Here is a 12,122-nt window from a genome sequence, read left to right as displayed (position 1 = left end):
TGCTTCGGCACTAGATCTTACAACCACATTTTGCATGTAACCAAGTTTCCCCCAACCAGAGTATAATATCCTGATGTAGATTTTCTATCATCAGGAGATCCAGCCCAATCTGTATCTGAGAAGCCTTCTATGTTGAAGTGCCCATATTTTTTATACAGCAATCCTCTTCGTAGAGCTCCTTTTAGATAACGTAATATTCTCTTTAAAGTCTGCCAGTGGGTAATTTGTGGTTTGTGCATGAATTGACTCACCACACTTACAGTATATGATATGTCTGGCCTAGTTACCATGAGATAAATCAGTTTTCCCACGAGTCTTTGATATTTGCCAATATCAATATCTTCTTCATTTGTGACACAAAATTTTACATTTGTATCCATAGGTGTGTCAACTGGTCTACAACCCTTCATTCCTGATTCTTCAAGGAGATTCAAGACATATTTCCTTTGAGATAATATTATCCCATGTTTGGATTAAAAAACTTCTATACTCAAAAAATATTTAAGCATACCAAGGTCTTTAGTCTTGAATTCCTGACATGTCATCTGCTTCACCTCTTGTATGCTCACAGCATCATCACCGGTTAAAATAATATCATCCACGTATACAGCCAATAATATTTTCCCTTTGACCGTATCTTTATAATATACGGAATGATCAACTGAGCACCGATGAAAACCAAACCGTAAGTGTTTGACTAAATTTATCAAACCAAGCCCGAGGGGACTGCTTAAGCCCATATAAAGACTTTTTTAACCGGCATACTGACTCCCCCTCAACCACATAACCAGGTGATTGAACCATATAAATTTCCTCATTGATATCACCATTTAAAAAAATATTTTTAACATTCAACTGATATACGGGCCATGAGGAGTTAGAAGCAATAGATAAGATGATGCGTACTGAATTCAATTTTGCAACAGGAGAGAAGGTCTCCTCATAATCTATCCCATAGCACTACGTATAGCCCTTAGCAACCAGTCGAGCTTTAAGACGAGTAACCGAACCATCCGAATTATGTTTCATCGAAAAAACTCATCGACAACCAACCTGTCTTTTACCTTTCGGGAGTGATGTTAAGTACCAGGTTTGGTTTTCGTATAAGGCGTGCATTTCTTCATCCATAGCCGCGTTCCATCCTGGATGTCTCTGGGCCTCTTGATACAACTGCGGAACGGAAGTAGAAGAAAGGGACGCAAGAAACTGAAAACACTCGAAAGACAAGCGATGGTGAGACATAAAATTTGAGATAGGATGCGAAGTAGTACAGGAGCGACGTTCTTTTCTTAAAACAATAGGCCGAGTATCAAATTCAGGCCCATACATAAGAGGAGAAGGACTTACCTCGGGTGGATCCGACAACTCCACAGGTGAAGGTATGGTCGGTGCATCAGGGGATGGATCCACTTCAAGATTAAACGGCACAAGCGGACAAGGAGTAGTAGAAGGACAAGTCTATCCTGGAGGAGCATCATGGGAGGAGTAGAAGGGAGTGCCCTCAAAGAAAGTCACATCCCTAGAGATAAACATCCTCCTAGGATTGTTATAGACATAACCTTTCTTGGTGCGAGAGTATCCCAAAAAAATGCACTTCATAGACCGAGGATCAAGTTTATTTTTATGTGGAGATGTAACAAGAACAAAACACGTACATCCAACCACTTTTAAAGGAAGAGAAAAAGGATATTCACTATTAAATAACACAGAGTAAGGAATTTTATGATGAAGGACTGATGAAGGTAATTTATTAATGAGAAAGCATATTGTGAGTATAGCATGAGGCCAATAGAAATAGGGTACCTTCATGGAGTAGAAGAGGCCCCGAGCAACTTCAAGAAGATGACAATTCTTCCTTTCAGCAACACCATTTTGTTGAGAAGTATAGGCACATGATGTTTGATGAATAAGCCCATTACTCTCACAAAATGATTTGAAGTCATGAGACATGTATTCTTTAGCATTATCAGATCTAAGGGTTTCAATTTTCTTCCCAAATATGTCAAGACCATAGCATGAAAATTTTTAAACAAAGGAAGAATTTCAGAACGCTCTTTAAATAGAAATAACCAAGTCACTCGAGTAAAATCATCAACAAAAATGACAAAATATTTAACTTGGAAAATATTTGAGACACATAAAGGGCCCCATACACCATAATGTATTTGCTCAAACGGAGCAGTACTTATAGATGTAAGGCAAAGAGAATGTACTCCTGACATGTTTACTTAATTGACAAACCTCACAACTGAAATTAGAAAGTCCTTTTAAAGATGGAACCAAAGAACGAAGTGAAGGGGTAGACGAATGACCAAGTCGGTTGTGCTAAAGTTGGGCCTCAGATGTAGTGGATGATAATGCAGATAATGGTGGAAGAGTGAAGTAGTACAAACCCCCCTTTTCACGGCCGCTACCAATCACCCGCTTTGTAGTGAGATCCTAAAAGACACAAGAAGACGGTGAGAAAGTGCTAGAGCAATTTAATTGTTTGGTCAATTGGCTAACCGAGAGCAAATTTAAAGGAAATTAAGGAACAAACAAAACATCTTGAAGGGGAATAGATGAAGTAAGAAAGGAGGAACCTTTGCTAAGGACCTTGGTTTGGGTACCATCAGCAATAGTAACAAATTTATGAGGATAACATGGAGATAAACACTGCAACAAGTGCTTGTTACCCGATAGATGTTCGAAGGCCCCAGAGTCAATGATCCAAGAGGAAGAGGAAGAAGAGGAAGAAAGCATACCTGAGGATATAGTAGTCGCAGCAGTAGATGATGAGGGAATAGATGATTCCATGAAGGACTTCATTTTCTGAAATGCAGCATAGTCCTCAGTCGTAAGAGTCACATTTTCGGATGATGATTCAGCCTTATCTTCATTTTTCTTAACGTTAACCGAGACTGGGTTAGTTGTGGCCCAATCAGGTTTGCCATGAAGTTTCCAGCATGATGCCACAAGGTGGTTCTGACGGCCACAATAAGTGCAAAGTTGAGACTCAGTACTGAAAGAATTCTATGACCCATTCTACCACCTCTATTTTCAGCCCCTCTCATAGTTCGACCCCCTCTCATATTTCTGCCCAGTCCTTGGGATGAGGAAGATGTTCTCCGACTGCCAGATAACATCGTTGATGGAGCATCAATAGGAAAAAGAGGGGATGGATCCGGTATCCAAAGTACTGTAGCACTAATATCATCGAAGGATGGAAGAGCTGAAGAACTTAGAAGCTGAGTTTTGGCCACCTCAAGGTATGGTTTAATATTCGATAAGTGAATGGCTGCTGCCAAAGCTTCTCTTTGTCGTTCTTAAACGGCAATATCAGTGGAATATGGCTGAGCTAGTTTTCATTCTTGAAGAAGACCTCGAAACCATGCCAAAAATTCGTGAATATTATCTTCATGTTTCGTATACAGCATGTTTTGTAAGACATCATATATTTTTTGTAATGAAGCAGTGCATGAGTAAAGTTTGGCACAAATGTCCCATATGTTCTTGGCGGTTTCCAAGTGGACCACATTGTTGGCCACCTGCTCCTCCATGCTATTAATGAGTTAACTTATCACCATGTTATCATCCTTAACCCACTTGTGGTAGGATGCATCTTCTTCATCAATCGGAGGAGGAAAGTTAACAACGTGGCTCAAGAGGTCACGAGTAATAAGAGCTCTCCGAACCGATTGTGACCAGCTCATGTAATTAGAGTGACCTCTAAGTGGAATTATAGTAATACGGAGTATATCACTCTTATTACTATTGTATCTAATCTCCATGATGAGGCAAGTAAAATATGGAGATCAAGGGAAAAGGTTGTCTTCAAAGAATAATTACTCAATGTAATTTGAAGAACTCGTAGACCAAATCAATCACCAACAAAAGAAAACAAGAACCAATTTCTTTCACAAGGGCAAACACCAAATTATCAACAAATTTGTACCTTTAGAAAGTGATAATAACATCCAGCCATCACTCAACTTCTCTGGTATTCATAAGAACAAAGAGAAGAAAGTAGATGCAACCGATTAGGCCTTAATCCAATCTCTAACACAAACAAGCAATAGACAAAAATTTAGAGAAGATTTAACGACAAACCAAGACACTGGGAAGAGATTTATCTTCAGCTCATGGGAGACTTCAACATAAAAAAAAAAAATTCAATTGTTGAAGTTAAAAAAAAAGGGAACTACAAAGGGTAAAGACTGCTCGAATTTCATCAAACATATAATGGGCATCCAACAACATAACACAAACCCATGAACAACTTAAGTAGTAGAAGATACAGCAACATGTGCTGGAATTCTACCTCAAATAAGATGGATCCCAATTACATAAAGGTAATTGAATTTCACCAATCAATCTTAATAAGATGCAAACAACAAATGATCTTGATCACTCTTGTAATTGATTTATAAGGAATCAAGATTATAACATCAATTTAGTCATAGAAATAAATCTTTACAACATATAAAGATTTATTTTGATTTGATGTGACTCAAAATTCAAGAAGTAAAGAAAAATAGTAAAAAGGAGTATGTAAATAAGAAAAGGAAACAAAAAAAACGTAAATAAGAAGAGCATGAACTTATCTCTTCATGGTTGAACTCATTTTACAACTTCTTGAATAAATTTCATAATAACTCCATGAAGTGATCCTAAACTCCTTTGCTCTGATACCATGTAGAATTTAGGATCTCATGAAAGGAACTTTAGATCAACAAGAAAGAAGAAGAACGTGGAAGGAGAGAGTTTGGATTAAGGGAGAAGAGGGTTGTGTCAAAAAGAAAAATGAGGGTTGGACGAATTTGTGGAAAGAGAGGAGAGTGTTTCAATGCCCTACCTCTTAGCCAATGCCTTTATTTATAGTTTTACAATGCCCTTAGGGATACAACTTGATAAAACAAAAGACATAAAAGGAACACATTTACACTTTTATGCCATCTTTATGGAAAGTACCATATTTTACACATATGCCACTCCTTTGACGTGTGGGCTTCTTGTCTTGAGCTCGTGGGCTTGAGCCCATCTTCCAACAATACCAATAAATCTTCTTCGTTCACGGTTTGGTGGGGTATTTATAGTTTCCCAATTGAAATTATATGTTATTTGGCCATTGGCAAAAATCGAACCGTTGATTGATCGATCACTGGTAAGTGACTGATCGATCATAACAACTACTTTTTTGTCAAACAGTGACTTATTGATCGATAGATTGATTGATCATTATGTTATCGTTGGTCCAAAAAAGTTAACTTGATCGATCATTGCCAGTGGTTGATCGATCAATCAAGATTCCCTTCGGCTGTGCAATACAAGTATGATCGATCATGCTTGAAGTCCCTTACTGGCAAGGTTCTGGCTAATTGATTGATCAATTTGGAGGGATGATCGATCATTCCATGTTAATTCTGTTTGCTTGGACCTATGATTGATCAATCGATGAGTGATGATCAATCATGCATTATAACATGAAATGGTCGTGAAAGACACATGTCATCATAGTAACCAACTTTAGTATGAAAAATAAATTTAAGTGGGAAATGCCTAATATTGAAAAAGTTAGACTAAAATTCACCTCGTTGGAGAAAGCTAGTAGTGGGTGAACAAATGAGCAAAATTTTGTTCATGAGCATGATAGGCACTTATATTTTGATAGCCAAAAATTGGAACCACATGCTTTTGTGTTTTGGTTCTCACTCAAGACATTAAAGATCTCATCCCAATGCAAAGTTAATCAATTATGCTTTCTTGTAAAATATCATGATTTGACCCTTTACATGAATTTTATATATAGTTTGATTCTATTCTTCCTTGAATTGAAACTAAGACAGAAGTATGGTTATAGTGCTTTAAAAAATATTTTGAATTTTTTAGTACAATTAAAATTTACCTACCCATGCAAATTGAATTTGACATTCAACCTCTATAGATTTGAAAAATATCTTGATCAAACAGTTAAAATCCATAATAGATCTTCACAAAGAACATTATTCCTATGTGAAGATATGAAAAATCTTATATAAGAACCTAGACTCTATCTTCCACTTTTGGAACCTATAAGTTAAATATTTTTTAACTCAAAAATAAAAAATTTCATTTGGATAAGAAATTGACATCCCCCTACAGTAATTGGAATTTAGGCATTATTGTGAATTTGTTTATGCCTTGAGACATTTTTCTTGCCCAAGCTTGTTCATGCATTATATTGACTTGAATGTTAAATGGAAATTAGATTTGAATGGCCCTATGAAGAATGGATTGCTTTTATGAAAGTGAAAATTTTGTTTGATTACGCATGTGTCAAAATTGAGACAGAGATAGGTAATACATTCTGTTGGTCCCTAGATATATTATTTCAATGCAAAGTTTGTTGTCTCACACTCTCCATGTAGAGAGCAAGGTGGAAATGCCCAAAGAGAGTACACTAGTAGAAAGGTCCAAGGAAATCATGAGATTAAATGCCTTTTTCCAGCCTTACATGATCCCAAGAGTTAAAAAGAAAATGATTGACAAGGTAAGGTCACCTTTAGTGTTGAAGAGTGAAAAGAATGATGGGTAAAATAATGAGTAGAAATGATATGTCAAGAGCTGATGAAGCTAGATTTTGAGATCATCAATTATCAATTGGAGTTTGTAGAAGAAAGAGAAAAGGAAGTCAAGAAAGAAGCCCACTCAGACAGAAGCCCCTCAAAGAGTTTGAAGATAAGGAGAAAGAAAAGGAAAATGCAGGGGTGTAGATGAATAAGATAATGAAAAAGAGACGAGCCAGCAAAAATGAAGTGGCAAGGTGAAGCAAGAGGGTATAATTGGAGGAAAAGTGAGCTCTTGAGGGGAGGATATTAGAAAAGAAAAAGAGACAAAAAAAATGAAAAGAAAATGAAGTAGCTCAAGAAGGTGAAGAAGAGCTTCAGTGCATCTTCTTCATCTGACACCATCTTCGATCTTATATCCAGGCATGGAACGACATCCTCATCTGACAGCCTCTTTTGTACTTCAGACGCAGGCGAACAAGGATGCAGTAAAGGTGACGGTAATATATTTGAAAGTATTTCAAATTTGGTAAGGTGACTTACGATGCTGTAAAGGTGACGGAAAAAAATTTCTTTCTCTTAGGTTTTCCCAACCGAAACTTTGGTTCGGCGCTGGCGACGAGGCGATGTTGGCGGTCGATGAGGTGAACGGTGGCAAATCCTGAATGAAGAGTGGGGATGGCAAAAAAATGGGGATTCGGTGGCGATGTGGTGTCTGCGAGAAACTGGCTTCAGTCGCACGTATCAACGAAGCCGAAAGAGGCCGACGGTCAATGAGACCAGTGATGGGGGAGGGACGGTCGATTGAGGAAAACTGGTCAGCATTTCGATAGGTGCTTGGATGGTGCATCGGCACTGCGTAGCTTCGGGAATCGGCTCGAATAGGAAGAGATGGGTAGATGTTGATCGACTAACAGATACGCAATTTTCATTGAAAAATGGTTTGTGTCGTTGAAGCCAAAGAATGAGCGCCGAGAGGATGACGATGCAGAAGAAGGCTCGCCGAACGGATCTTCAGCACTGATACCAAGCTGATGCAGGACGTGCGAGATTTACTGATTCTTATGGTGAAATTGGGGAATCAAGGAAGAGAAATAGAGCTGGAGAAGAAGAATTGAGAGGAAAGTAGTGAGGGAGAAGAGGAAGAACCAGAAAAGAAGCAGAGAGAAAAATCTTAATTCATCATCAATCAATCTTACTAATCTGATTCCAATCAATTATTAATAAAAAACAGTTGAAATTCACAAAAAAGATAAATCACTAATTGATGAATATCGTAAAATCAGGAAGATAAAAACAAAATAAATAAATAAATTATAAAAATATGGAATCACCGAACCACAATGTAGTGGGTCCTGGTCAGGCCCAATGCCTCCGTGTATAAACTCAGGTGACTGGTAACATTCTGGTGCCCTCACCACTCTTCTTCCTCTATTTACTCCCCCTTCGTCTCTTCTCTTTTATCCTAACCCTCTTAATCTCTCTTTTTAAACTCTTTCTTCAATTTTATGAAAATATAAGGACCTTGCACAAGTGGGTTCTTATCGGTTGATTCCTTTTGCTTCTATTTCACTATATGCTCACTCTCTTTTTATCTTTTCACTTCAGGTTTTAACTTCCAGGCATGGGCTTGACTCCTTCAGTATTTGACACTCCATTTTATCATCTTCTTTTACTCATTTTACTATTGCCGGCTTGCTTCCTTCTTAGGTAAAAAAGATTGTTATTCCTCATGTTTGGGCAAACGATGTTGCTAGGTCGTTTAGATGGTGTACTTCATGACATGAGCTGCTTGTTCACTTTTGATGTATGGGGTCATTCAAACATTCTCTTGCCACTCAATGAAATGCTATTAAAAATTCTCTTTTTGGCTTATTGAGATGGACAATAAACTTAACATACATTATTAGTACTTGATTATTTGTTATCATCAAAATTATCTCAATGGAGATCTCGGTACCAACATATTTGATATGTTGACAACATCAAGTTGGTACTTCGGATTAGTGTACCTTGATTAATTTCTGGAAAGGAGAAAAACTACATTAACTTTACGTAATTTGAATACATGAGCCTCTATTTATAATAGAGGAAACAAGTAGAATCCAATTATAATTAAACTATAGTTATCCCAACTACACCCAAATTTAAACATTAAAAGATAAGTCCTAGAACAATTGAACAACTGAACATAAATAAAACATCTTTAAATTGAGACTCTTTCATGAGGCCTCCTTCTGTAATAATTCTACCTTTGTAAGACTTCATGTTGTGAGAGTCATGTGAGACTCTTTCATACCTGCTCTTCAACACTCTCCCTCAAACTAAAGTTTATAACTTCATCTTACAATGAAAAGGATTCTTGGTCTTCAATTTTCTTTTGCTGAAAAAAAATTCTTCACAGATGCAATTCTTCATAAATGCAAAAACTTCATTTTATGTGTTCCCCCTTTGTTGAATATTTTGATCACATAAAAATTACCTCAACATGTAGAATTATTCATTGTAGACTATACTACTTTTTCTCAAACGGGGAATTTGGAAGGAGGCGCAACTACTGCATCACTCAACTTCCAATTTCATCCTCATACTTCTCTTTCTATTCTGCCCCTAAAGCTTGGAGGTAATGGCAATGATTCAAGCTTGAAAAAAATAAAATAGTTGTAGTAATGATCTCTTCCATAAATTGTTTCAAGGATAAGTATGAAACCGGACACAGACTCTTAAAAAGTAAAAATTTGGTGATAAAACATAAGTCAAAACTAACCTCAATGAATTTTGAAAACTAAAAGTAGTGATAATATTCACTAACGTGAGTAATGCCTGTGACTCACAAGATGGCGATAAAAAACTAAGGGTACCAATAAAAAAATTTCATTAGATTCAAAAACACTCATATATATTAAAAAAAAAAGATGAATCAAAACAACACACCAAAGAGTTGGTCAAGAAGGGGGTAACGAGAGTCAAAAGAAAAGGGATGGTAGGACAAAGACTAACAAGTAAAAGGTTAATGGGAAATTAAAGGAAGAGAAAATAGCCACCACTTTAATAAAAAGGAGATTGTAAGGGTAGTAATGAAATAACTGAACAAATTTGACCAAGTATAACCATTTTTTGGGAGACAACAGTTTTTTGGAGTTAACTATATGGAAGATATACAACCAAAGTAAAAAAAAAAAAACACAAAACCTAAAAACAACATTGACGTAAGATATTGCATATCTTGAATGAGCACATCATTGAGTGATTAAGTTGGACCAAAACACTCTAATTAGAAGACAAATTTGGCTAAAAAACTCAGATTTTTAGAGAAAAAGAAGCTCAAATCACATCAATGCTTGGAAAGATAATAAGAGAAGATAGGAAAAAATGAGAGATTTTCGGCAGATCTAACCTTTGGTACTTCTGATATCAATATCTTCCAAAACATAGCTCAAAATCACAAACGATTTGTTGCATAAGAAACTAGACTCAAAGATATTTAAGTTTATATCTAATTTGAAATAAAAATATTCGTTCTTGAAGCTTTTATGACCTCTGTATTCTCTTCATTTAGTAGTTGGACCTTTGTTATCACCAATGCAAATATCTCATTAAATATAGATCAGATTGACATGAAATTTTCTCCTTCTTAAACTAGACTTTATTAAGTTTCATCCAAGTGTAGTATATCTTCATGAAATATACTTCTTTTGAAAGGAATAATCTAATAGATTACGGACTCTGTAATCTGGCTGAAGTCAGTACTCTTTCTTATTTGGCCAACATGACCATTGACCCTCGCAAAATTGATATCTCCCTCTAGAAAACTCAGATTGAGAATTGCTTTGATAAGGTAGTGTTAAGGAATAGTCCCACATGGATTAGTGAGTACAAAGATCTTGAGTTTATTAATTTGGAAATAGGTTTCCTAAATTGGCTAGTCATTTTGGGATAGGCCTAGGACCCAACTTAACATGGTATCAGATCAGGTTCTCATATGTGGGCATCTACCCAAATTATCCACACGTAGAGTCACAAAAGAGGGCCTACACGTGAGAGGGAGTGTTAAGCAATAGTCCTATATGGATTTGTGAGTACAAAGATCTTGAGTTTATTAGTTGGGAAATAGGTTTCCTAAGTTGGCTAGTCATTTTGGGATGAGTCTTGAACCCAACTTAACAGGTAGAAAATAAACTTACAGATCTTTCTTTTGTCATATATGTCTCCTTATAAGTCTCGTTCTTGATGGCATAAAATGGTTCAAAGGTTAAAGTTTTTTTGCTGTTGCTCGAACTTCTCTGACAGTCTAACCTTCGTTGCTTCAAATATCGATTTCTCTTTGTAGAACTCTGATTGCCAAAATTATTTTTGGATTGGAAACTAGACTCAAAGATATTTTTGTATATAAAATAAAATATTAAAAGCTCATTATAAAGAAGCAAACATCAAGATAACAACAGATACTATGACAGGACAAAAATAAAGAAGATAGAATACGAACCTGAACTACTTGAGATAATAGATCAGAAAAGGATCACATCATCTCTATGAGCTGACCGAGTTAACTCCCAGAACATGCTTTGTACCATGTTGAATTTTTGGAAAAGTGAAAAACTTTATTAAATTTTTATAATTTGAGTGCAAGAGCTTTTATTTATAATAGAGAAAACAAGTAAAATCTAATTATAATTAAACTACCTTTATCACAGTTATACCCAAAGTTAAACACTAAAAAATAAGACCTAGAACAATTGAACGACTGAACACAAATAGAGGACTAACATAACTAAAACACTTTTAAATTGAGAATATTTTGCGAGACCGCATTCCATAATAATCCTGGCTCTATAAAACTTCATGTTGTAAGAGTCATGTGAGACTTTTCCATACCTGCTTTTCAACATACCTATTTGCATGTATTTAGTTTGTAAAATCTGCTTTAAGAGAGGCATTTGAATGGCATTAAAGAGTAAATAAGTAGTGATTGCAAATTGAGTCACGCCTTGGATTAGCGACTATTCTCACCTCAATTTGATTGAGTGAAGCAATGTGTGGCTGAAGAGGAAAGGTTGTTAAGCATATTTGTCCTTGTAGAGTGTCATAAGTCCTTATGTAGGCCGGTGGTGCTGAAAATCTCTTTCTTGGGTCTAAGTCTAGTATGCCAAGTTAGTTATTGTTGAAAATCCTTATATAGGTTTAAGCTTGTGTAGCCTAATTTAATCCCTTTGTAAAAGTGATCTAGCTCATAAAAAATAGATTTCCTAGACCTATTTTGACCCAATTTTTATAAATACAAAAATGTCTCTTTCTAGGCCTAAAGAGTAGTTTTTTGAATGTTGGATGAGCTTTCTATGTAACCAAACTAGCCCCAAACGTTGAGTACTCTTGGTCACAATGCTATCCACGTCTTCCAAGCCCTCACATACTTTTTTTGAGAATTTGTGTCATCGCCAAGGCTCCAAAGGCAAACAATTTTGAAGTCTTTCTCTTTGAGCTAAGTATTTCTATGCTTATACTTTAAAATCTATATTTACTTGGTTATCTTGTGCTAGAAGTGTGGTCCTTGTACTTTGAACCATACTATTCGTTCTAACATTTGAATTTGAAGGGGCT

Source organism: Aristolochia californica, unplaced genomic scaffold (assembly GCF_029961685.1).
Source record: "Aristolochia californica isolate CCGP_79_NKW_82.1479 unplaced genomic scaffold, dmAriCali1.0.hap1 SCAF_9, whole genome shotgun sequence".
In the NCBI taxonomy this organism is placed as follows: Eukaryota; Viridiplantae; Streptophyta; class Magnoliopsida; order Piperales; family Aristolochiaceae; genus Aristolochia; species Aristolochia californica.
Note: the sequence above shows the minus strand (reverse complement) of the source record.